This window comes from Sapajus apella, unplaced genomic scaffold (genome assembly GCF_009761245.1).
Source record: "Sapajus apella isolate SASKATOON/1434 unplaced genomic scaffold, GSC_monkey_1.0 scaffold15, whole genome shotgun sequence".
Lineage (NCBI taxonomy): Eukaryota > Metazoa > Chordata > Mammalia > Primates > Cebidae > Sapajus > Sapajus apella.
In genome coordinates, this window is record NW_022436955.1 from 6,255,112 (window position 1) to 6,282,242 (window position 27,131).

At 36.0% G+C, this 27,131-nt stretch overlaps 1 long non-coding RNA gene and 1 pseudogene across 1 annotated transcript; both read right to left on the reverse strand.

The window, feature by feature from the left end:
- Positions 1-1,844: 1,844 nt before the first annotated feature.
- On the reverse strand, positions 1,845-26,006 carry LOC116555373. Its single transcript, XR_004270506.1, has 4 exons — positions 25,996-26,006; positions 12,921-12,926; positions 12,323-12,328; positions 1,845-1,985 (listed from the first exon to the last, which is right to left on the reverse strand). It is a non-coding gene; the product is annotated as an uncharacterized LOC116555373 (long non-coding RNA).
- LOC116555372 lies at positions 22,375-22,920 on the reverse strand (annotated as a pseudogene).
- Positions 26,007-27,131: the final 1,125 nt, after the last annotated feature.

Consider the following 27,131-nt stretch of genomic DNA (forward strand, 5'->3'; position numbering starts at 1 on the left):
ACCCAATTATTTTACCAAGGAGTTGGGGTAGTAGGTATTTGAATGGTGGGAGAAAACAGAATGTTAATGCAATCCTAAGAAATATGATATTTGGAATAACTTCCTATCAACTGACCTCAGATTCTTAAATTATTATATATTCAAGTACCTCTGAAATCGCTTTCTTTGCTTAGATGGGTTTTAGCATTTAAATTGATCCATAAAACTTGTGCATGGTAACATGCATGTGGAGATTACAAAACTGGTAACATTTTTTAAAGGAAATTATGTTTAAGTTCATGAAACTTTTTTTTTTTGCCCCTGTTATATAACTTGAAAAACAACGTTTGTCCCTCTACATTTGGTAACTATAAGATACTACTAAATCAAATGAGTTTTAGTAATGCATTTGCATACTAGTATAGTAACATCTTTCATGAAAGCCTACTGACAAGACCTAATCATCAACACATATTTAATAAATGTTAATAGAAAACTCAGAGAGCTCAAAGAACAGTAAAATCGGCTCCTGGAAAAGATACCTTAAAAACTAAGGTAGGCATAATGTTGTTATCTGATCATCTTGCATGGTGAGTTCATATATCATTACATCATTTTATACTTAAATGTATGAAGAACTTATTTTATAGTCTGTGACCAGTTAAATATATTGTCCGGAAGAGATGCCTCAAAATGCAGCAGGAAATAATAAATGTGATCAAGAACTAAATTCTAATACTGTGTTTATTAGCCAATCTTAGTAGAAAGAATAGCGTGGTAAGGAGTTAGTGAGAGACTGCTTATGACACAGAATAATTTTCGCATTTTAAGGATCAGTATGTACTGCTTCCACTCATCCTTAATGGGCAAGTTTGTGTGTGTGTGTGTGTGTGTGTGTGTGTGTGTGTGTAGGTGTGTTTAAATAATTTAATGGAAAAGGGGGTAAAACTGTTACCTGTGGAAGACATCTGAATTACCCCAAGTTACCATCAGCAAATCCATACGGGTCCACAGTAACTTCGGTCCTTGTCTCCTCAGAAAAAAGAATTTGTCCAAGGAGCGTAAAGCAGAAAAAGAGACTGAGGGAGGTTTCAGAGCAGGAGTGGAAATATAAAAGGCTTTATAATAGGTAAGACAGAAAAGCACCCTTGGAAAAGATCCAAGTGGGTGCCTGAAGGTCCAAGAGAAGAAAAGGATAGAGAAAAAAATGCCAGATATAGTGATGGGGGGATGGAGGCAGCAAACCACATCGCCATGTAGGTACCTATGCAACAATCCTGCATGTTCTGCACATGTACCCCAGAACCTAAAGTGCAATAAAATATATTTTTAAAAAAAGGATGGAGGAAAAGATCCTTTAACCTTGATCCTAGGACCTTATGGGCTCGTCTCATTCTCCTCATGCCCGGTACCCTCCTTAATGGGAGGAAATAAGAATAAATACAAAGTTCCTCTTCAAAGCTTTCCTCTTAGTTCATTATGAATAGATAATAGTTTCTTAAAAGGTTAATTTACTTTAAAGCTTTTGCTAATAATCTTAAAGTAGCTGTTAGTCATAATGAAGAAATAAGTGTATCCAATGTTCTTACTTCTTACCCTTTTTAGCCTAGATATTTGCCCTGACATGCCTAGATAAGCCCGGGCAGGTCTTAGATTATAGCTGATTCCCCTTCCTTATTTGGAAATGCTTCTCTAAGCATTCCTCAAGTTAATTCCTATTTTCCTTTGTTCTCCACTGCCTTTACCTCTTTAGGAAAGTTTTAAGTTGTGAGCCAACTGGGCGCAGCCTAGATTGTGAGGCCCAGTTCCAACCAATGGAATTAGGACACAGCAGTACAGCAGATGTGTTAGGTATAAATGGCCCTGCCTCCTTTGTTCAGTGTCCTCTTGTGGTAAGATAGCTAATGGGAGCACCCTTACTGCAGAAAGAAAAGTTGCCTTGCTGAGAAGATTAAATTTATTTTAGAGTGCTACTTCTTTGGGGCATTGAAAATTTACATATAACACTTACTCTTGGGAATTGAGCACACACAGTGTGTTTAGGGAGTTATACACATGCCCATCAGAGACTTTCTTCTCTTTTCCAGTGGAGTGTGCCCCTGGAAAAGCATATTTTGCCACTTTTGTCTCTTAACATGCATGCCCAGGAAATTGCTTCTTTCTGGGCCTTCATTCAATTAACTTTTTTTTTTTTTTTTTTTTCCAGTCTGGTCTCAAACTCCTGACCTTAGGTGATCCACCTGCCTTGGCCTCCCAAAGTGCTAGGATTACAGGTGTGAGCCACCGTGCCCCGGTTCAATTAATATTTTTAATGTTAATATGTGTGGCCCATCAGGAGATTGTCTCTTTCTGGCTATTGAATTATCATTTTTAGAGAGGCAATCTGGTAATTGATGAACCATCACTGGACATTCCTAGTGGGTGACAGGGAGAGCCCTCTCCTGCCCTGCTTATTGCCTATCTAACTACCTGTAACAAAATCTCTAACTAATGAGAAGTCAGACTTACATATGTGTACATAGACCCAAGTTTCAATGATAGACAACATCTATTTGCCTTAGTTCAAACATATATAGTCCTAAGGAAAGTGGCCCTTTGAGCTGTGTGTATTGACCAGGTCAATCATCCACGTACCTATGCACGTATGTATGTAGCAAAACCTTGACCAAATGCATGTTCTCTTTAGTACAATACTCAACAAAGAGAGCTGCCCAGCCACCAATACATACACACGCACACACACACACACACACACACACACACACACACACACACAGAAAAAAAGAAAAAGATTATCCCCCTCCTTAGTGAAAACAACTGAAATTTGTTCTTGTTATATTATTTTCAAAGCAACCTTCGCCAAGTTAGGATATGCTCCAAAGTTATAGATTTCCTGGAATATTTTGTTAAATCAAATTCTTAATTTATTCATATATGGTGCTCTGGATGACAAAGAAAATTCAGTTTGTGCTGTAAATCCCAGATATGGATAGGATGGCTTACAAGAATATCAAAAGGTGAAAATGACAGAAGAAGAAATTTAAAAAAAATCCTGCAACTGTAGTTAATATAGAAACATCAGTGATTGACAGCTGCAAGTAGCCATTTCTGATCTTTGAACAGCACGAAATACTGCTAGAGCTGATCCTTTTAGGACAATTGCATTTTTTACTTTATATGTAATATATATGTTTAAAATATAAATATAATATGGTCTGAAATGCAAATAAAGATGAATGACCATTAAAAAAAGAATGCTGTAGAGTAGTACAGAAGAACATTTTTAATTTACAAAATTAATCACATTTAGATTTCTAATTAGACTTGCTAACTGCATTGGTATCTAATTTTTTGAATAAATTTGAATTTTACTTTACCTCAACATAGGAGAAGAAACTGAAATAAAGAACCATTTACTCATATTTGAGATGCCTGTGAGTCTTAATTTTTTTCTTAGACAATAATCTGAAGCTTATGCAAATAATTTAGTTAGAAAGGAGAATTTGGTAAGTTTGTAACACAGATAAATTACCAAAATAAATACAGCTCATGTAGCTCTAAGTTGATAATTAATCTCTTAGTAGTTATATGTAATGGAATTTGTTTGGTACAAAAGTGGAGACTAAACCCATTCATTATTTCTATTTATTTCAAGTGACTTACAAGGATGCAATTAAATGTAGGCTCTCAAATGCATTCTCTTAATTGGTGATTTGACATTATTAACTGTCCTTTAATGCAAAAGGAGAAATTGGTTGTTTTCTAATACACATTTTCTAAATTTTTTGAACATAAAAACAGCATAATAAATTGTTTTCTTGGTCAATAAATGTTGATAATGTCCTTCTACTCTTGATAATAGTGTTCATGCAGAAAATAGATGAAAGAATGATAGCAGTGTGATAGGAGGAATGGATACAAGCAAGCCTAAACTGATTCCAGAATCTGTTTCCATGTTCATCATGGCAACAGGTAGGGACTGGAAAGAGGCTTAAAATCAGTTGCTCTTAGGTGGCTGATGAGTGGAGCTAACTCAGGAAACCAATTGGAAGAGTTATTCAGGCTTGATGAAATGGGAAAACCGTTATATCTGGAATCCAAAGACTCTGGTGCTGTTTTTGGGCCTATCATCTATAAACTATGAAGAGAATCAGAATATGCCACCCCAAAATATGTCATTTGAGCCCAAGGATTATTTTGAGCTGAAGGCAATGTGAAAAAAAAAAAAAAAAGAAAGAAAAAGAGAGAGACATGAAGTACTCTTTATCCTTCTTTTATCTACCTGAAAACAGGCCATAATTTTCTTTCTGAATGTGTTTTCCTCTCTCATATCAGAAAAGGAAGAACGGCATTTATTAGCATACATAGGAACAGTACTGAGATGAGACTGCATAAACATCTTTACAGAGTAACTCTACCTTTTTATACTTTCCTCCATATAATGATTACAATCCAGTAATGTACCACCATGAGAGGCCAAAACTTTTTTCCCTTGGTCTTTTCTTACAACTTTTGCCCTTTGCTAGAATGGTATATAAGCCCTCAGGCTTGAATGCTTCTTTGGGTCTTCATTTCTTCACCATAAACTTCTCTGTGCATGTAAAAAACCAAACCAAAACAAAACAAAAACCACTAATATTTATATGCCTTTTGACATAGTTTTAATATTTGTCTCCTCAAGTCTTATGTTGAAATAAAGTCCCCAGTGTTGTAGATTTGTCTTGGTGTGAGGTGACCGCATCATGGAGGCAGATTTCTCATGGCTTGGTGGTGTCTTCATGATAGTGAGTTCTAGAGAGATCTGATTCTTTTAAAGTGTGTGGTACCTCACCCCCTTTCCTTGCTCCTGCCCTTGCCATATGATACTCCAGCATCTGCTTTGCCTGCCTTCATGAGAAAAGCTCTGCGAGGTCTCCCTAGAAGAGGGTGCTGAGCAGATGCCAGCACCTTGCTTGTACAGCCTGTGAAACCATGAGCCAATTAAACTTTTTTTGTATATTACTCAGTGTCAGCTACTACTTTCTACCAACGCAGTAACAGCCCAACACATCCTTTCTTCTGTTGATTGGTCATTTGTCAGTTTAACTTGCATGTCCTATCTACTGACACTAAGAAGGTTAAAAAAAAAGTGTTTGGTTTGTTTTTTTTCTTCCATATACCACATTATCCATGTCCCTGTGAAGAACATGATCTCATTCTTTTTATGACTGCTGGTGATATGGGCAGTTTGGTTCTCTTTAGGCACTACTTTCAGAATACAGCAAGTTGCTCTATAATATGTGAATTTGTGTAGCTTCAGAAATTCGCTTCAAAATACACCAAATCTAGATCTCCAGGAAGATAGAAAATGCATCAATTTCTTAAAAAAAAAGACAATACCCACAACTAATTGCCTGTAATCCCATAGGTCATTGGATTACATTTAATCCATGTATTGTATTTCAGTATGATTAGAAATCGGTCTTATCTCTTTTCTAAATTCTTTTTTTTTTTTTTAATTATACTTCAAGTTCTGGAGTACATGAGCAGAATGTGTAGGTTTGTTATATAGGTTAAAAAAATTGTAGAACTGGCCAGGCGTGGTGCCTCACACCAGTAATCCCAGCAGTTTGGGAGGCCAGGGCGGGTGGATCAACTGAGGTCAGGAGTTTGACACAAGGTTTCAAAAATTCAGTCTAACTCCTGAATCCTTTACTATGACCACATTCCTGCGGGAGGAATAATTCAATTGATTCCAACTCCCAGAGGCATAGATACACAGAGTCAGTATAGGGTCATGTTCATACTGAGAGAAAAAAAAAAGTCTTAAAGGAAGCTAAAGTAAAAAGGTCAGATTACATGCAAAGGAAATTTATTTGCCAATAGCAGACCTCTCAGCAGAAATTTTATAAGCCAGAAAGGATTGAGGGCTTATTTTCAGGTTTCTTAAAGTAAAAATTCCAACCAAGAATTTAATATCTCACCATATTAAGCTTCATAAGTGAAGGAGAAATAAATTTTTTTCCAGGCAAGCAAGGTAAGGGAATTTGTTACCACCAGACCATACTTACAAGAGATGCCTAAGGGAGTTCTAAACATGGAAACACAAGAACAATATCTGCTACCACAAAAAAATCCTATTATATAGTCCACAGACCCTATAATGAAGCCACACAGTAGAAACTACCAAGCAACCTTTGACAACTTCATGATAGAATCAAACCCTACTTATCAATACTAATCTTTAATACAAGTGATCTAAATGTCCCACTTAAAAGGTACACAGTTTCAAGTTTTATATATGTAAAAAAGAAGACCCATCCATTTGTTGGTTTCAATAGACTTATCTCACACATACTAACTCTTCATGGGCTTGAAGAGTTGGAGAAAGATTTGTCACACAAATGGGAACAAAAAGAGCCAGGGTCACTATTCCTTTATCAGATAAAATAGATTCTAAACCAACAAAAGTAAAAAAAAAACAAATGGCAAAGAAGGGCATTACATAATAATAAATTGTTTAATTCAATAAGAAAACTAAATTATGTAAATACATACGCACTCAACATTGGAATACCCAGATTTATAAAAGAACTACTTCTAGATCTAATAAAGTACTTAACCACATAGTAATAGTGGGGGACTTTTAACACTGTACTGATAGTGAAGCAGGAGGGCCACAAACAAACCTCTCAAACATCAAACAGGGAAGGAAGTGGTAATTTTATTTGGCTGGGAGCCTCAGAGGAATAGATGCCTCAATAACCGAGCTCCTCGACTAGAAAACCCTGTCCTCTTAAAGGTTCACAGTCTTAGACAGTACGCGTTTGAGGGTCATGGTTGATGAGGTAAGCGAGGGTTACATGACTTAGCTGGGGAGTCTAATCGTGATTAAGCAAGAACAGCACCTTCTGGGGAAAATTTCTCCATATCATATCCGTGATCTATAGAGAGGATTGTGGTTAGCAGTAGGGGATTTAACTTGTTTTATTTGTTTTGTGGCTCTTGTGAATGGGATTGCATTCTTGATTTGACTCTCAGCTTGGACATTCTTGATATTTTACTAGGTATAGAATTATACTGTCTGTGAAGAGAGAGAGTTTTACTTTCTCTCTTCTTATTTGGATACTTTTTATTTCTTTCTCTTGCCTGATTGCTCTTGCTAGGACTTACAGTACTATGTCGCATAGAAGGGTTGAGAGTGGGCATCCCTGTCTTGCTTTGGTTTTCAAAGGGAATGTTTCCAACTTTTGCTGATTCAGTATGATGTTGCCTGTGGGTTTGTCATAGATGTCTCTTATTACTTTGAGGTATGTAGTTTTGAAGCCTCATTTTTGAGGATTTTTAACATGAAACATTGAATTTTATCAAAAGCCTTTCTGCATCTATTGAGACAATCATGTGGTTTTTGTCTTTAGTTCTGTTTATATGATGAATCACATTTATTGATTTGCATATGTTGAATCAACATTATATTCCAGAAATAAAAGCTACTTGGGCATGGTAGACTAGCTTTTTCATACGCTGCTGGGTTTGATTTGCCATTATTTTATTGAGGATTTTTGCATCTATGTTCATCAGAAATATTGGCCTGAAGTTTTGTTTAGTTTTGTTTTTCCCAACCACACAGGGTTCTATGTCGTCTCGATCTAGTCATTAGGTAGAGATATTTTATGCTGGATACCCTATAATATTCTTTGACATCATTCTCTTATGATTTTCCTCAAGTCTAAAAATTTGAAAACAAGAATCTCCCTAAGCTAACCAAATCCTGAAAATCCTGAAATGGGTACCAGTTCAGGGTTTTCAAGATTTAGTTAGCTTAGGGAGATTTTTGTTTTTAAATTTTTAAAAACAAAATGTCTCAAATGTTTTCATTTTGATTACTTCCCAGATAAATGCATTGACTAAATTCTGCTTCACACATTCTGCTTAAAAACTCTGAGCACACTGTGCATTTTTTTGCTTCTGTATTCACTAATTCCTTTCCATTTTTGTCCTTTTCTCTTTATTTTCTACTTGTTATTTTTCAGGATTCAACTAAAATATCATCTCTTCTAGGAAAACTTCCATGACAATTTCCCCCTAAGCTGGTGAGGTTTATTCACCCTGGTTCTGAGTAAATTTCACTGCTTTTTTTTTTTTTTTCATTTTATTGATATTGTTACAATGTTGTCTGTTCATGCATGAGGTCCACTAAAGAAAATAATGAAACTCTGTTTTTCTTTGTATCACTTTACTTCTGACATCAAAGTGTGATAGGTTCCCACACTAACCAATTCTCCAAATTTCAATGAACATCAACTGAGTATTCTACAATTTAACTAAATCCTGACACTAAATGTTGAGTCAGTGCAGAACACACAGGTTAATGGCTGAGTCCCATAAGACTCCTCCCCACTCGCAACTTCAGATGCCAATCACAAGTCCCAGGTTGTCAACTGCACTTCTGACCACATTGCTACCAATTGACAATTCTCATAATTCCTTTTCCTCAGGTTCTGTAACTTGCTGTAATGGCTCATACATCTCAGTGAAACATTTTTCTGTCTTATAATAAAGGATATTACAAAGCATACAGAGACATAGCCAGATAAAGGGGCACATAAATTAAGATTCAGAAGAGTCTCAAGCATAACAGTTTCTGTCTCTATGAAACTGGATTGTACATTCTCCTAGTACATGGATGTGTTAGCCAAGCTGGAAGATCTCTGGAGCACATAGCAGTTTAGGGATTTTTATGGAGGTTTCATCATCTAAGCACCATAAATTGTAACTCAATATCCAGCCCCCTTTCCTCTCTGGAAATGGCTGCAGGGGTGAAGCTGAAAGTTCCAATCTGAGCTTGGATCTTCTGGTAACCAGCTCCCATCCTGGAGCTATGCAGGAACCCACCAAGAGTTGCCTTGCTAGAACAAAACATCCTCCTTATTACCCAATAAATTCTAAGGAATATAAGACCTCTGTGTCAGGAACTGGGGCAGAGACCAAATATATATTTATTATTCCACATTCACGTAGCAATCTGAAAGCTCCATCAGAGCAGGGCCCATGTCTTAATTACTGAGAAGGTGTTATAAAAGATATTAATGTTGCAAAAAATATATGTCTGTTGAAGAGCAGGATTCATAAACCAGTCATCCTTCCTCAATAATGCTACATTTTCACACTACAAAGAGGCTAAAAGCCTTTACTCAAAATTCTCCCAATAAATAGTAATAGGATCACAGGTACTTCTGAAGAAACAGATACATTCTGTAGCCATAAACTGCTTATCATATAGCAAATTTAATCATACATAAAAAATACATAAGCAATAACTACTGCCTAATGAGGGAAAGCATCTCTAAATAGTGTCTTCATATAAAACTCCTACAAATTGATTGAATTCACTATTGATTATCCTTTGGAAATTTTGTCTTCAAGTTATTTAGGAGTCAGAGGTAATACATGCTGAGAATATAATTAGGATTAATACAGAGAGAAAAACATGATTAACGGACCATCACCTCATAGTTGCAGCTGGAGGCCATTATTCTGAGTGAAATAATGCAGGAACAGAAAACCAAATACTGCATATTATTTCTTATAAGTGGGAGCTAAACATTGAGTGCTGATACAGACATAAATATGAAAACAACGGACACTGGGGGCTGCTAGAAGAAGGAGAGGGAAGAGGCAAAGTTTGAAAAATTAACTATTGAGTAGTCAGTACCTTACTGTTAGAATGAATTGTATGTCAAACCTCAGTATCGTACAATATATCCACAAACAAGCCTGCATATGCACATTCTGAATCTAAAATTAAAATAGAAATTATAAACACAGAAACATTTTAAAAATGTTTAATTGGGCATCAGACCATTAGGATGCAAGGTTACAGTAAAAATCTTAAAGAACTAAATACAGGCTGGGTGTGGTGGTTCACACCTGTATTCCCAGCACTTTCAGAGGCTGAGGCGGGTGGATCATGAGTTCAGGAGATTGAGATCATCCTGGTCAACATCATGAAATCCTGTCTCTACTAAAAATGCAAAAAATAGCCGGGCGTAGTGGCACGTGCCTGTAATCTCAGCTTCTCAGGAGGCTGAGGCAGGAGAATCACTTGAACCCAGGAAGCGGAGGTTGCAGTGAGCCGAGATTGTGCCATTGCACTCCAGCCTAGTGACAGAGCAAGACTCTGTCTCGAAAAAAAAAAAAAAAAAAAAAGAACTGAATACATTTGTGCTTTATCTCCCTAATTGCCTAGAATTCCAAATAAATGTTATCCCAAGAAAAAAAATAAGTAAATTTTTAAATGGGGAAGTTATACATATTCCAAATGTGGGGAAGTTATACATATTCCAAATGTAGCATGTAAAAAGGAAACACATAGAAGTTTTGGCTATAGGTTTTGATGAATAATACTGTTACAAATAAAAGCGTGTGTAATACATTAAAAAAATGTTAAAGCATTGCATGTAATCTGTACTGTTATTTGACTAGCTAATTCAAAGAAAGTTGTTGTTTTATAAAACTACATTGGGATGCTTTTAGAGGACCTAAACAGTTGCCTTGAAATACTGATTTTACTGTGCCTAAATTTTTTCATATACATGATTACATGACATTTGACTGCAGATATAGAAAACATATTCTAAGAAGCTACATATATATCTTTTAGAGTAAATTTGATAAATATCTTTTCAAAAAAGCGTTATTTATTGGTACCAAACATGGAAAATTTATCCTTGTCGTATATTCAGTGTTATTTCTCTCTTTCCCTCTCTCTCTCTCTGTCTACACACACACACACACACACACACACACATATGCATTCAATCCTCATTAAAAATCCATGAAATAATTCTTTTTATCCTGTTTTTATGAAGAAAGGAAAAGAAACAAACTCAAATTGGTTAACACTGGAAAAAAAGTGATTCAGGTCCAGGACTTTCGCTCAGTCACTTTCTTCTTCACTTTAACTTGTTGTCTGATCTTGTAGGAATTGTAAAGGGATAAGGTAGCATGCTCTCTTTATCTGACATTCTCTCCCTTTCCTTCTTGCCACCAGTCCATGATATGTTATTTCTGCATATATGACCTAGTCTCTTATTTGGAGAACATATCCCAATGTAAGGTGCTTTATTTTCTCTTCTCTGTAACAATTTATGGGATATGTCTTAGTAATATGTTGCTGACTCTGGTCCTAATTCTCTGATACTTAAATTTTCACTACCTATCAATAATTAATAACCTCCTAAAAAGGAAAATACCGGGCCTGTATGGTTGTATAATACTTATAAATTTTACCAAACACTTGAGAAAGAAATAATGTCAATTCTCTATCATTCTTCCAGAAAACAGAAGCAGAGGGGACACTTACTAACTCATTTTATGTAGCCAAAATTACCCTAATATCAAAACCAGATAAAGATATCATAAGAAAGAAAAATTACAGACCAATATCTCTCATGAACATAAAACAAATCTCCTCATATTGACAAATCAAATCTACATATTTATAGTTATAATTATATACCACAATCAAATGGAATTTATTTCACACATGTAAGACTAGTTAGAATCGAAAAGTCAATCAATGTAATCCACCACATTTACAGGCTAAAGAAGGATACCATATGGCTGTATTAATTGATGCAGAAGACACATTTCACAAAATATAACATCCACCTATGATAGAACTCTCAGCAAACAAGGAATAGAAAAGAATTTATTCAACTGATGAGAACATCTAAACAAAACTCTACAGTTAACATCATACTCGCTGATGAGAAGCTGGATATTTCTGCCTAAGATTGGAAAGTAAGAAAACACTAGAAAATAGTCCATTAAGAAAATAAAAATTATGTAAACAAAATGAAGAAGTAAAACTCTCTGCTTAGCAAAATGGCATAGTTATCTGTGTAGAACACACCAATGGGTCTACCACCACCACAAAAAATCCTGAAACTAATGAGTGAAGCTAGTAAGGGCACAAGAAACAAGGTCAATATACAATAGTTAATTCTTCTTTTGCATGGCATGAATTATAATTTCATTATAATTTGAAATGTAAATAAAAATAATAATATTATTTAAAATTACACCACAAAATTGAAATAGGTATAAATATAACAAAATGTAAACAATACCAACAATTTGGAAACTACAAAACTCTGAAGAAATAAATAAAACAACAGTGAAATAGACAGATATTCTGTGTTCCAGGATTGGATGCCTCGATATTTTTAAGACATCACTTTATCCCAGATCTATTTATAGAATCCATGCAATCTTAAGCAAATTCCTGAAAAGTAAATTTGTAGATGTTGAAAAAGTGATTCTAACATTTATATGGAAAGGCAAATAACCAATAGCCAACACAATACTGAAGGAAAACAAAATTAGCATACACACCCAATTTCAATAGGTATTATAAAATAATAGAAATCAAGGCACTGTGGTAATTGGCAAAATAAGAGAAAAATAGATTAATGGAACAGAACAGAGAGCTGAGAAATAGACCCACACATATATAGTCAACCTATCTTTGACAAAGCAGCAAAGGCAATTTAGTAGAGAAAGGATAGCTGTGATGGTAATATTAGGTGTCAACTTGACTGGATTGAGGGATGCCTAAATTGCAGTTCAGATGGCTTGTAAAGTATTGTTTCTGGGCAACAGAGTCTGTTAGAGTATTTCCAGAGGACTTTAACATTTGAGTCAGTGTACTGGGAGAGGCTGACCCACCCACAGTGTGAGTGGGCACCATCCAACTAGCTGCCATCACAGTTAGAACAAAGCAAGGATGAGAAAGCCTGTGAGTTTACTTGCTGAGTCTTTTCTAGCTCTCAGTCTTCCTATGTCTGAGCCTTGCTACTTCTTCTGCCCTTGGATATCAGACTCCAAGTTCTTCAGCCTTTGTACTCGGGGACTTGCACCAGCAGCCTCCGGGAGCTCTCAGGTCTTTGGCCTCAGACTGAGGGCTGCACTGTCGGCTTCCCTGGTTTTGACACTTTCAACTCGGACTGAGCCACTACTAGCTTCTCTCTTCCCCCAGCCTACAGATGGCCTACTGTGGGAATTCACCTTGCAATACTGCGAGCCAATTCTTCCTAATAAAATCCCTTTTATTTATACGTATAGCCTAATGGCTCTGTCCCTCTGGAGAACTATGACTAATAAAAGACTTTCCAACAAATTGTGTTGGAACAATTGCATGACCACTGGTTTGGTGATGTTTCTAGATGCGATGCCAAAAGTACAATTCATGAAAGGAAAAAAAAAAAGGGATAAGTTGCACTTTACTAAAATTAAAAACTTCTATGTCATGAAAGATATTTTAAGACAATAAAAAGACAGTTTAAAGACAGTAACACTTGTATCAAAAATATAAAGAACTCTTAAAACTCAACAAGAGAAAAACAACACATTTTTAAAATGAGCAAAATATCTGAACAGATATTTCAGCAAAAAAGATATGCAAGTGGCAAATGAGTATGGGAAAAGTTGTTCAACATGATTTGTCATCAGGGAATTTTAAGACAAACCAACAATGAAACAGAATTATATAACAATTAAAATGCCTAGAATTAAAAAAAAATGACTTTATCAATTAATTGCTGGTGAGGATGGGACGCAACAGGAAGACTCATTCATTGTTGGTGGATACAGCCACTTGGAAGGTAGCTGTTAGTTTCTTACAACACTAAATAATCTCATAACAGTCTAGAAATCACACTCCTAGTTATTTACCCAACTAATTAAAAAATTTTTGTCCCCAAAACACCTGCACACAAATGTTTAGAATATCTTTATTCATTATTGCCAACACTTGGAGGTAGCTAAGATATTTTCCAATAGGTGAATGGTCAATAAACAAACTTTGGAACACTTTTATAGTGGAATACTATTGAGTAATAAAGATGTAAGCTTTCAAGTCACAAAAAGGCATGGATTAATCTAAAATGCATATTGCTATGTGAAAAAAAAAAGACAGTGAAAAAAGCTACCTGCTATATAATTTCTATTATATGACTTTCTGGAAGAGGAATAATTTAAGAAAGAGCAAAAAGATCATTGGGTTCTAATGGTTCATTGGGAAGAGGGAAGGGTTAAAAAGGTAAAGTGCTGTGGATATTTTAGGATAGTGCAATTATTCTGTATTATACTTAATTTATGCATACATGACACAATGCATCTCTTATAACCCATTGAACTTTACAACACAAAGAGTGAAATTTAGCATATGCAATTTTTTAAAATACATGGAGTTGAAAGCTAGAAAGCACAATGTGACAAAACAATCTAACCATATTTCAAACGTATAAAACAACCTCATTGAGGGCACTGGGAAAAAATGTTGCTTACCTGAGTACCTTTGGAAATGAACGGAATCTCTAAAACTAAAGATAAAGTAAACTTAAACATTGTAACCTACTTTATAAAAATTATTTCCCTACAGGGATGTGGGCAACAATTCTGATATTGCTATGCTTAGATACTAAAGCTAAATAATTAAACAAACAGATGGTAGATGGTAAGAACCATGTTTTTCACTGTTATAGTAGAAATTTACAGGCAAAGAAGGGAGGAAATAATTCAATTATCTATGTGGTATGGATTAAAGTTGGAGATGTCAATAAAATCTCATTTTTAGCTAATATAGGAACAGGCACATATTGAAATATTTATATATATTTGTATACATGAATTAATATGCACGCATATATCTCATTTTTTTCTCTCAGCAGCCTGGTGGTTGTTTATGGGGTACAAGGAGGAGGAAATTTCTCTTTGTTTCCATTCAGCAGGGAGGGGCTCAAATGAACTATACCCCAGTAACAATGAGCACATCTAGGGCCCGGATTCTACTAACTCTGGTCTCTCCAAGAAAAGGAGTCATAGATCCTTGGAGAAATGGCTGACTCTGGAATTATGGCAGGGAATATGGAAGATAAAGCATCTTTTGTTGCCAAGAAACAAGGTTGTGCTAAAAATCAACCAACCAACAACACTCAATGTTGGGAGTACACCACCTGGACACAGGCAACAATTGAAAGCAGTAACAATCTGGGCAACAAAATAATTTGGGCAACAAAATAAAGAAGTATTATAAGACAAAGCCTAAAAGCAATATTCATGAGCCCATACTGATGTAAATAAATGATTGAATAAACAAATGCGGGAAAAGAGACAAATATCCCATGCAGAGAATTGCAATGCAGAAGAGTAGTGCATGTAGTTACTCTATCCTCAAGGAAAGAAAGTATACCTCCTAAGTGTGAGCTGCGGAGAGTGCCTTTCTTCCAAAAAGGACAGCACAGAAAGGGGTAAGAGTGAATAACTTTACAGTGAAAAGCCCTGACAAACACTGTCTCAGCCAGATGATCAAGTTCAACATCAACAGCGATAAGTCACATTGCTAGTATGAACCCTTGATATGAAGGGATGAAAATAGCAATTTATCTCTGTGGTCTTTCCCCTGCAAAGGAAATCTGTAACCCCAATCTAATGAGAAAAGCTTCCAACAAATCCCAACAGAGTGACGTTCCACAAAATACTTGGCCAGTGCTACGTCAAAAATATCAAGGTTATCACAAATAAGAAAAATCTAAGAAACTCTCACAGCCAAGAGAAGCCTAAGGACACATGACAACTATGGGTTGTTTAGGATTGAGAAACAGCAAAAGGATATTAAGTAAAAACAAAGGAAATTTGAATAAGATATGGACTACAGTTAATACTAATGAATCAATATTTGTCATTAACTAATAAATACACCATATTATTCTAAGATTTTAATAATACAGAGAATGAGGTATGAGGTTGAGGGAAACTGTATCTGTGCTTATCTTTGCAATTTTTTCGTAAACGCAAACTTCTTCTAACAATTACATTTTGTTAAAAAATTCTAGTATTCAACACTTGCTAGTGAAGTCAGAATGTCTCTATTTCAGATCACAAGAGAGTATTTGAACGAAACAGTCAGATATTGCAATATCACAGCACAATCTAGTTTCAATCAAAGTTATAGGTTTGTGGATACATAAGCATGTATATCATATAAATATGCAAATCTTGATTTGTAGGACCTGAGGCTCATGCACGTTAAGGGATTGCCTTTAAAAGATGAATGCAAAGCTGTAAATACAAAATTAAAATTGTACGTATGTTAGGGTCCCTTGGGTGCTAGTAAGGCCTATGCATGTGAGAGATCCTGAAGCTTCATCTTTACTAGCATAATGGTAAATATGCCTCTATAAGTGAACCTACTCTAATAGGGATTTGTACAAAGATCTGAGGGTGAGATAAACATTAGTATTAGAGAAAATGATTGGTACTTATTTGTTTTTGATAGAGATCTTCCATTCAAAGATTCTTCCATTCACTGGAACTTTTTGTTGGTATCTCTCTTCATACACTTTTTTGTATTCTTTTTATAAAATGGTCAGCGATCAGGTGTGACCACAAGGGAAGAGCCTCAGGAAAACAAAGTTTATGAAACTCGCAAGTCCTAGAGAGGTGAGGCACTCCACACCACGAAAGGTGATACAGTTTGGATGTTCATCCACTTCAGCTCTCTTGCCGAAATGTGATCCACAATCTTGGAGGTAGGACCTGGTGGGAGGTGTTTGGGTCATTGGGGTGAATCCCTCCTGAATGGCTATGTGCCCTCACCTCACTCTATTACTTACCACAAGATCTGATTGTTTAAAAGAGCCTGGCATTTCTCTTGCTCCCTCTCTCTTGCCAGGTGATGTGCCTGCTCTTCCTTTGCCTTCTACCATGAGTGAAAGCTTCCTGAGGCCTTACCAGAAGCTAAGCAGATGCTAGTGTCTGGCTTGTATAGCCTGCAGAAATGTGAGCCAAATAAATCTTTTTTCTTTATAAATTATCCAGTCTCAGACATTCCTTTATAGCAATGCAAAACACTAACACAGAGGGCATCATGGAAAAGATAACAGGATGGTTCAAAGGCAGAAGACACTGGAGGGGAAGGTTCAAGTAACTGCCCTTATTGGGGTTTTTGTGGAAAAGGCAATACGGATGGAATGAAAAGGATAGGATTGGCAAGTGTGAACAATTTTGGCCGACTTTGAGCTTTAAGGGCAATCTCTAGTTGCCTGGCAACTGGACATGGGATGATTAAGACAGGAATATTGCCTCCTGGAGTATAGGAGACAAATAGATCAGCGCCTCTGCATTGGTTAATTTGCACATCAAAGATATGCTCCCAGCTGGACCTGTTGCTATCCCTAAGAACTGATTAGGCACAGGAATGGAAGCTTCTCTTCATTCAGAAATGTATTTTGAGATGTTAAAAAATAATATACAGGAAATTAAGAAAACTAATTACAATACACAGATGTGCGAACACACATACACCCAGACATACCCACACACAACTAGACTTGACTAATTTTTTTTCATTACAAGCTTCTTTGGATTACTGCTGAGTGCCCAGTTCCTGATATTTAGCATATATTCCGTACCTTTCCCCCAACATGGTACAATGAATTTCTCTTTGAATCCATGAAAATACAGAACTCAGAGCATGGTGGAGGGGTTGGCTTTTTACGAAATTTTTGATAGAGATCTTCCATTCAACGAAACAGAAGGGAGGGCAACAAATTCCAGTACAGAGCCTGGTGGTTGTTTATTGGGTACAAGTAGGAGGAAATTTCTCTTTGTTTCTATTTTATTAGTGGATTATGACTTAAATGGTTAGCTGAGAGTTAGGATAAGAAGATTGGTGTAGGAGCTTTCAGGAGGAGACATGGAAATATGTGAAGTAATTAAGAAGAGTGGGATGAGAAAAAATAATAGAAATGTATAGTTGGATTGCTGAGGGATATTGCATTTGTTTGGCATTTATAATCACCAAATTAAAGAAAGACTCACACTTGTGCTTCTCTGCAGGGAGGATCACTGCTTAGTGCCGTCATGAGGTGTGTTGTAGGTAGGGATATTTACCAGATGAGCATAATAGAAAGAAAGCAAGGCAAAAGGGTTAACATGTTTGTGAAGGAGTAGATATAGTGACAGGTCTTACTGAACTACTGGGACTTCTACTCACTCTCCAGTTTTTCTGGGCCTCTTAGTTTTAATCTTGCTATTATTTTTCCTTGCAATAATTGCTTATTTGAAAAAGTCATGCTTAAAGGCTCAGGTTAAATGTCACAATTTCTTTGTTTGCTTTCCTATAGTCTCACAGGCATTCGTGTTTCCTTCATCACAACATTTATAATAACAATTCATTGTAATTATCACATTGTATATTCATTATTTATAAGACCTTTCTAATATTTCTTTTTTTTCTTTTGAGTTGGAGCTTTGCTCTTCTTGCCCAGGCTAGAGTGCAATGGCATGATCTCGGCTCACTGCAACCTCTGCCTCTGGGTTCAAACGATTCTCCTGCCTCGGCCTCCTGAGTAGCTGGGATTACAGGCATGTACCATCATGCTCGGTTAATTTTGTATTTTTAGTAGAGATGGGGTTTCTCCTTGTTGGACAGGCTGGTCTCAAACTCCCAACCTAAGGTGATCTGCCGGCCTCGGCCTCCCAAAGTGCTGGGATTACAAGAGTGAGCCACAGCGCCTGGCCGATATTTCTTATACATAGTCAATACTAATTATAGTTATATCTGCACTATCAGTATTTCTGAATATTAGTTCCAACACGCCCTGAGAATACCAAAATCCGTGAATGCTCAAGTCCCTTATGTAACAAGGCATTGTCTTTGCATAAAACCCATGTATACCTCTTGTAAACTGTAAATCATTTTTATATTACTTATAATACTTAAAACAATGTAAATATTTGTTACACTCCATGTTTAGAGAATAGTGATAAGAAAAAAGTGTATACATGTTCAGTACAAATGCAAACATCCATTATTTTAAAAAAATTTTGATTCACTATTGGTTGAATCTGCAGATATGGAAACCCAGGGATATAGAGAGCCAACTATATATTGACATTGTTGTTATAATTATTAAAACTATTGTCATTCACTATGAAGAAGACACTTTTTCTTCATATATTTCTTTTTCATTTATACCCCCTTTATTAGAATGAAACTCTATTTGCACTAATACTTTTTGTCTTGCTCACCAAAATAATGCCTGCCTCCTCTAATAGCGGTCACTCAATTCATTCTAAATTAAATGGTTAATAAATGAGTGTGTGAATGAGTGAGTATCTGCAGGGAATGAATGTCTTTCCTACCATTTGTGAATTACTGAAGCTTAGCATCGTTTCTGTTATTTTGAAGGCTCATAATATATGCTTGCTTAATAAGAAAATAAAGTTGTTTATCCTGTACTGTACATAAAACTTGACATTGTTGATATGTATTGACTTGCTCAGTGAGCCTTTCCTAAGTGCACCAACAGTGAATTCCTTTGTTGGTAATCCATTCAATGGAATAATATAGGTTTAACTCTCTTGATATTGTAGATTGTTGTTTTTGAAAGAGTATTAAGGAATTCTCAATAATTGTTCATTCTCAAGCACTATGCTTTGAGGTGTTTAGGAATTAAATATGAGGACCCACAGTATCAAATGCAGTATTTTTTTCAGAAAGACTGACTCTTGGTTGGCTGAAAACACCTGGTGAGGGGAATTGTATCTTTTTCTCAAATCTTCTTTCAGAGTAATCTAAGTACAACTCAAATTTCAGTTGTCATTTTAGTCATTATCTTTAGGAGGTAGGCACACTTGAAAGGCTGTATGCAGAATAAGAATACATGAATAGGAAATACTGCAGAGAGAGTAGCAGGACTCACAAACTAAATGTCTCTAATGAATGACCAACTTTTATTATCTCTGTGAAGGCTGCATGAATGATACTTCAGATTTGACATATAATCTTTCCATTAGATACCTTATCCCCACTTAAAGTGGATAGGGTACCTCACTGGGAAAACCTGCAATGGGAATGACCTTTATGTTACCTAGAATTGATCTCATGGATAATTGTCTTAATTATTACAGAAAGTGCATTTCTACGGTTGGCCATAACTACTCCTATAGACATAAAAATGCCTTTATTGTTAATCTCCAACATTGTGAGTACCTCACAAGCAGTGCAGAAAAGCTCTAAAAGCCTGATAAGAATTCTTGACGGTGAGCATAATAGTGATGTGTGCTTAATGAGGAAGTAAAACTCTCCTGCAAATTGGATTCTGGTGTCTTTAATCAATCAGTGGAGACCACAACACTTGTATCTTGAAATCCGGGAAGAAACATATTTTCCAGACAGATGGATGTTTTCAGCAAAAAGAGATAAAGAATTGAGTGATGGAGATTCTGTGAAGCTTATGGTCAACTAAATATTTAAGATTCTCTTTTGTACAAAGATTTAGAGATTGGTTTGATATGTTTTCAAACACATATACTTTACAAATTATTTCTCTCCTCATTTATTTTTATTTTTTTCTGCCCCCCACCACCCACTTTTTCTCTCTTCCATCTATGTAGTTGATAGACCTGAATTTGAAACACTCCATAAATTACGAAGTGTGTGACCTTGAGGTAGTTATTTAATCTTAATAAAATTTAGTTTTCATATTTTCAATAGCAAGATTTTCAATTGAAGAAGGTTATTAACTTTCACAAGTTCTCAAAATTCAGAAAGAGAGATACCTAATCTTGGTCAGGTACTAAACACAGCAGTGGGTATACAAAAATGAAGAAGGTGTGGTCTTTCTCCTAAGGGGAGAAGTGGATGTGCAGAATGTCAAATATTGTGGGATGTGAGTGATTTCATTCTGCACAGAATAATAGTATATTTCGTTTGAATTTTGCCAGTGTACAAGCTCTTAACCTCTGTAAGTTTCATTTGGCATGTGAGAAAAATAGTTACACTTCACAGGGCCTTCAGGAAAATTAAACTAGTCAACATACAGGGAAGCATAAATCATTATAAAAATGCAGTGGATTATTGTGATAGAAACATAAATACATATACATTTGTTCTTTCTTGTGAAAGAACAAATAAGGTGCTGTGCTGCAGATTTGTGTTGTTTTTCCAGGAGACAGCCTACAAGATGGAGATTAGCACTCAGGATATTTACTAAAGGAGTGTTTTGAAGATTAACAACTGTGGAAAAGAAGTGCAAAAGCTAAATCAGGTCCAAGCTGAGAGCTGCAGTGCCTCCCCAACACAGACCAAACTCAGAGCTGAGTCTGGAGTTGGGGTGTTCCTTTAGAGTTGGGGTGAGGAGGTGCTTTTTATACCCACATTTTGATTAGTTGTTAATATGGTGTCCCCCACCCAAAATCTCATCTTGATTTGTAATTCCCATAATCTCCATAATCCCCATGTGTCAAAGGAAAAACCAAGTGGAGGGTAATTGAATTATGGGGGCAGTTTCCCCCATGCTGTACTCTTGATAGTAAGAGAGTTATCATGAGATCTGATAGTTTTATACCAGGCTCTTCCCTCTTCGCTCTGCAACTTTCCTTCCTGTCACCTTGTAAAGAAGGTGCCTTACTTCCCCTTCACCTTCCATCATAATTGTAAGTTTCCTGAGGACTCCCCAGCCATGATGAACTGTTAGTCAATTAGATCTCTTTCCTTTACACATTACCCAGTCTCAGGTAGTTTTTTTATAGCAGTATGAAATGGACACTTACAGTCTTTTGATGTAGGCTGCCTTTGAAAGGAGGCATAAATTTGGGCAAGATTTTTTCTTAAACTCGGTTGATCCTTCAGTGAGTGCTGACAACTGTCAGACATCTTCACTTAGCACCCCTATAAGCTGGGAAAATAATTTTAAATTCCAGGCAGCAGATCAAGATGTTCCAGCATACAAGGGAAAGTGTTTGTCTGTTCTAATTAGGAAAAAGAGGTTGTAAAAGGCTACACAGAAAGAGGGAATTGTTTAATTTTTGCCTTAAATTTAGACTTGATAAATTCTATAACTTCTATTTACACTCACGAACACATGTAGAATCAACTCCATAAAAAGCAGACATTTTTTGTTTGATCTTCTGTTTCTTAATAAGGCAAAAGAGAGAGTTTACAGATGAAACATTGCATTTGAGTACTTTTTCTCTCCTGAAAAGGTAATTTCAATGGATAGGATAATAGCTTTTTATGATATATCTGTATTGCTTCTCTGACATCATTTAGACTTGCAAGTGTGAAGTGTTTTCTGAAGGAAATTGCTATTAGCTCATCAACATACCCAGAGGTCACTGATAAATACTGAATATAACAATTTTTGGAAGAGTTAGCACAACAGTATATGTTTTTATCCAAGGGCAACTGCAGAAATTTGCTTTGGTGTTGACTTAACTGCTTCCTGATGTCTCATTTTTTTTTCTTTCAAATGACCCTGTAACAGATGATCTAACATTTCTATTCACTTGTGGTTTGCAGAAGATATGCTTCCAACAGCATTTTCTTTTTCTTTTTTTTTTCCCCACCAGTTGTTAAATGACATTTATTGAAATATTTTCCTTTGTGCCTCTTAACTAGCTGGGCATTCTACTGCACCACTGTTGATGTCATCTATGATGTCATGAGGGTGGTGGCCATCAACAGTACAGCCCACAGACTGGGCAGTCCCCAGGATCTCTTTAATGGTTACAGAGAGTTCTCTGGCTAAAGATCGGTGCCGCATCTGCCAAGCAATGTTGACAATCTCGTCGAAAGTGATATTCCTGCTGTGTTTAATGTTTTTCTATTTCTTTCTGTCTCTTGGTGGTTGCTTGAGGTCTTTGATGATCAGGGCAGAGGCAGAAGGCACCACCTCAATCTGGGCCTGTCTATTCTGAACTGTCAGTTTCACTGTAATCCTCAGGCCCTTCCAGTCACCTGTTGCCTTGGCAATGTCATCACCAACCTTTTTTGGAGACAGACCCAGGGGGCCAATGTTGGGGGCCAGCGCAGAAGTGGCACCGACTTCACCCCCCAGTGCATCTCAGGTATATGACTTTGATCTCATTGGGGTCGAACTTGGGCAGCATGGTGGGAGGCCAAGGTGCAATTTTCTTCGGTCGTCTCGAATCCGGGGTCATCCAACACCAGCCGCCAACAGCATTTTCTAATACACGTTTCTATCACAGACTTGTCTTTACAAGCTGTTAGGTCACGTGAGCACTATGACATCGTGCTTTATAGGAAACTTAATTCCAAGGAAGGAATTCATTCAACCTATCTCATCAATGGCATTTTACAGGATTTCACAGCATTTCTGTTTTTCACTGACATACCTATTTTCTTAGCACATATGTAATAACGTGAGTACTACTTCATTAACTTCAGGTTAACCAACAGCCATTGTACTTGGCAATTAATGGACAGGAGGAAACAATTTCACTTCATTAAAAATCCTACACTTAACTACTGTTAGACCACATGGTTTCTAACTGACACTGGGATATGTTGTTTGAGTCACTAGAAATGTTTGCTCACATTAGAGGACCCAGAGTGCAGACCTGATTAAGCAGAACAACAACAACAACAAGAAGACATTGAAGACATACCAACTAGGAAAAACCCAATGGATTAAACTCTTATTTTGGCATAAACGGACAATTTATTTAAAGGTAGGTATTAGCTTATCTAATTTGGAGTAAATAATGACAACTCAATTATATTCACAGATTGGTATTCTGTGGCTCCCTCCATTCTTGGGGATCCTAGCCTTTCTCTAGTTTATCTCAAGGCTGTAAGACTGATTATTCTAATATTAATAATATAGCTACTATCTTTAGAGCACTGGTTTATAAAGCACACAGCCCAGTGGCTGACATTTCATAATCCTCACTAGTGGCCTATGTATTTGATGACACAAAGGTGAGAATACTGAGAGAAAGTAGTTTGGTAACTTTTCTAAAATCTTTTAGCATGGCATGCATTTTACAGTCAGATACACAAAAATGTGAGTATCAGCTTTATACTTTCCTGCTGTACAGAGACCATTCCTTTTGGCTAAACTGTTTCTCATTTATTTTCTAATTATTCACAATGACTTTTAAAAAAATACTGTCAATGCTAAACATAGAAGCTGTATCTCCAATGCAATTTGAAGGCACCCCTGCAGCTGGGACCCATCAGTGTTGTCACAACTGCTAATGCCTGGGGTCATGAACACTGATGTTAGTAAGAATGCCACCATTTCATCCCTGTAAGAACTCACTGGCTCTGTCCAGCAATGATAATTTTTACTTTTGTTGTTCAGAATGATTAAAAATATGCTATTAGGTTTTTTTGCATTTGAATCTCCTCTTGTATGGAACTGAGGGTGAGGTCTACCAGAGTACTCTTCACCAAGACAGTCTGTAATAAAGTTATATCTAGAAGTGGAGGAATCTCAGAGGAATTAAGGCATTCTTTATTTGTCCTGTAAATATGGTCCTGACTGGTGTGCTCCAAGTGTCAGCTCAACCTCAGGTGCTTCTCCTTAGATCTTTAATAATGTAGCCGGTTACAGTGGCCAGATATGAAGATGATACACTCACTGGTACCCAGCAAACTGAATTAATTAGCTAACATCCTCTTATCTTAAAAACCAAGACATCAAATCAGGGCAAAGCTAAAGAATATGTAAATTTACTGCTGAGGACCTAATATGGTAGAAGTTTGTCTCTAGATCTGTGAAATATAAAATAAAATAGTTAGATTGGCTATCCCTTGCTAGTCTAAGGCCCAATGTACCAACTATGTATTTATGACTAAATTGCCAAAAATAAATTTACTCTTCTAATGCCACTGTCTCCATCTTGACTACAAAGAAAATGGTCCCTCTATGATTATTGACCTTTTAACTAATGCATTGTAGTGTGTGTGTGTGTGTGTGTGTGTGTGTGTGTGTGTGTGTGTGTGTCTGTTGGAGGAGACATGAAAGGAAGATAATATTGAAAAACAAATATGGACATTGAAGTTAGACAGATTTGATTCTCCTCAGTGTGATCTTTATATGATATGGATATCAATATATAGACAGAAAACTAAAATCCTTAATTCTTTCTCAGATATCTATATAACCAGCTCTATGATTTTGGGGAAACTATATCACCTTTCCAAGTATCATTTGTAATACTGAAATAAACAATCATACCTAAATGGGAAAGCTATTGTGAAATTAGAGGGTTAAGCGAGATAAATATTTATCAGTAAGCATTTAAACTCACGCAATAAATAGTTACTGGGAATGTCTGTACTGCTTCTTAAGAGACAGCTGACTAGACCCTTTGATGACTGTTTATCCTTGTCCCCAAGTACCTATGTGAAGCCTTTCTTTACATTAAGTTGTGCTGAACCACTCTATTCACATTAGCCAGGATATGGAACAAACTAAGTATATATCAACAAATGAATAAAATGATATATATGTATACAAAGTGGATATTATTCAGCTATAAAAGAATGAAATTCTGTCATTCTCAACAACATGGATGAGCCTGGAGGATATTATATTAAATGAGGTAAGTCAGGCAAAGAAAGATAAATGTCACATGTTTTCACTCATATGTGAGAGCTAAAAAAATTGAGTTCATATAAGTGGGAAGTAGGATTGTGATTATGGGAGATTGGGGAAGGTTGGAGATTGGGGAGGATTGAAAGAGATTGGTTAGTGGATAAACAATTACAGTTAGATGAGAAGAAGTATTTCTAGTGTTTTGTAGCACTTTTGGGTGAATATGGTTAACAATAATTGAGCATAAATTTTCGAAAAGCTAGAAGAGAGGTTTTGAATGTTTACAAAAAGTTATAAATACTTGAGATGATGGACACGCTGATTACCCCAATGTGTGTAATGGTCATTACACACTGTATGCATGTATCAAAATATCATTCCGTACTTAATTATGTACAATCCTTATGTGGTAACTAAAAATAAGAGGGAAAAATGTGGTGAACCAATCTTTAGCATTTTTTTTTCTTATCCAAAAACCAGTATTAGATTACCCAACCAGCCAAGTAAATATGCTTCGTACATCAAAAAAGCAGGTGAGAGATATATCCAGAAAGTTGACAGAGGCCTATTAACCCATCATATTTTATTCATGATACTGCTGATTAAACTGCATAGCAACATCATCTGGGAAACTGAGAATCCCCATGAGAAAGTGTGGAGTTCCACTCCAGGTCAGGAAAGAGATATAATCAGAAAGAAAACCACTCTGAGGATTCTTCTTTCACATTTTCTTGCATTGTCTTATTAGAGGTATCCTAGCTGTAGAAAACTGACTATCCTAGATGTGGGAGGGATTAGATAATTAGTCATTGAAATTTTCTGTGTTGTAATCATAACCTACAGGGGAAAAAAGGGCATAGAAAGAAAAATTACTTATAGGGAGCACAGATAAAACCATTATGCATTGACTTTGAAAGAATTATAATACAATCAGAGGTAACAGGTAATTAGAGTACCATTAAGCTAATGAGTTAATTATTACATTAATTGGCAGGCTAATGGAACTCCAATACGGAATTTTAAAGTCTGCACTTAAATTTCCAAGAAATAATATATTACATTAAGAATTTTCTCCAGATAATGTATCTGTACAAAAATACAATTTGTTTTCTCCATGGAGAATTCCTGATTGAATTTGGACTCTCCTTTGATCAGTACATTGGAAACACTTAAATAGGACAGCATAATAGACAACAACAATATGTAATAATTACAAATAATTTTTTAAAAGTAAACATGGGATTTGAGCTATAAAATCACATGTGTTTCAAACTTGATTTTTGTTTATCAAAACATAATTTAAGTAAAGATGTCATTTGTTTCTTTTTGGTATTTGTTGCTTTTTGCATTTCTTTTGAGGACAAATCACATTCAGTTTAGCATGGGACAAGTCATTCCAACATGCCTTACATTTTTTTCTCCTCCTTCCAGCTGGCTTACAGAGAATGCAATCTTGTGTAAATAATTTCTGGGCTAAAAGTGTTGGAAGTATGATTAGTTAGAAAAATTATGGGCTCTCTAGTTTCAGAGCAAAAATTTTAATATTTCAATTTAATTTGAAATATTTCAATTTCGTAATTTCCAGGTAGATATTTTCAGAATTGAGTTAAGTTGTAGGACAACAGCTACTTTTCAAAAATTGATTAGTGTAGGGAAATAACCCCCATACATTTGATGTCCTGTGCTTTTTGTGAATAGAGATATTTCATTGCCTAATATTGCCAAAAGTTTATATGTTGCAACCCTAATTCTAAT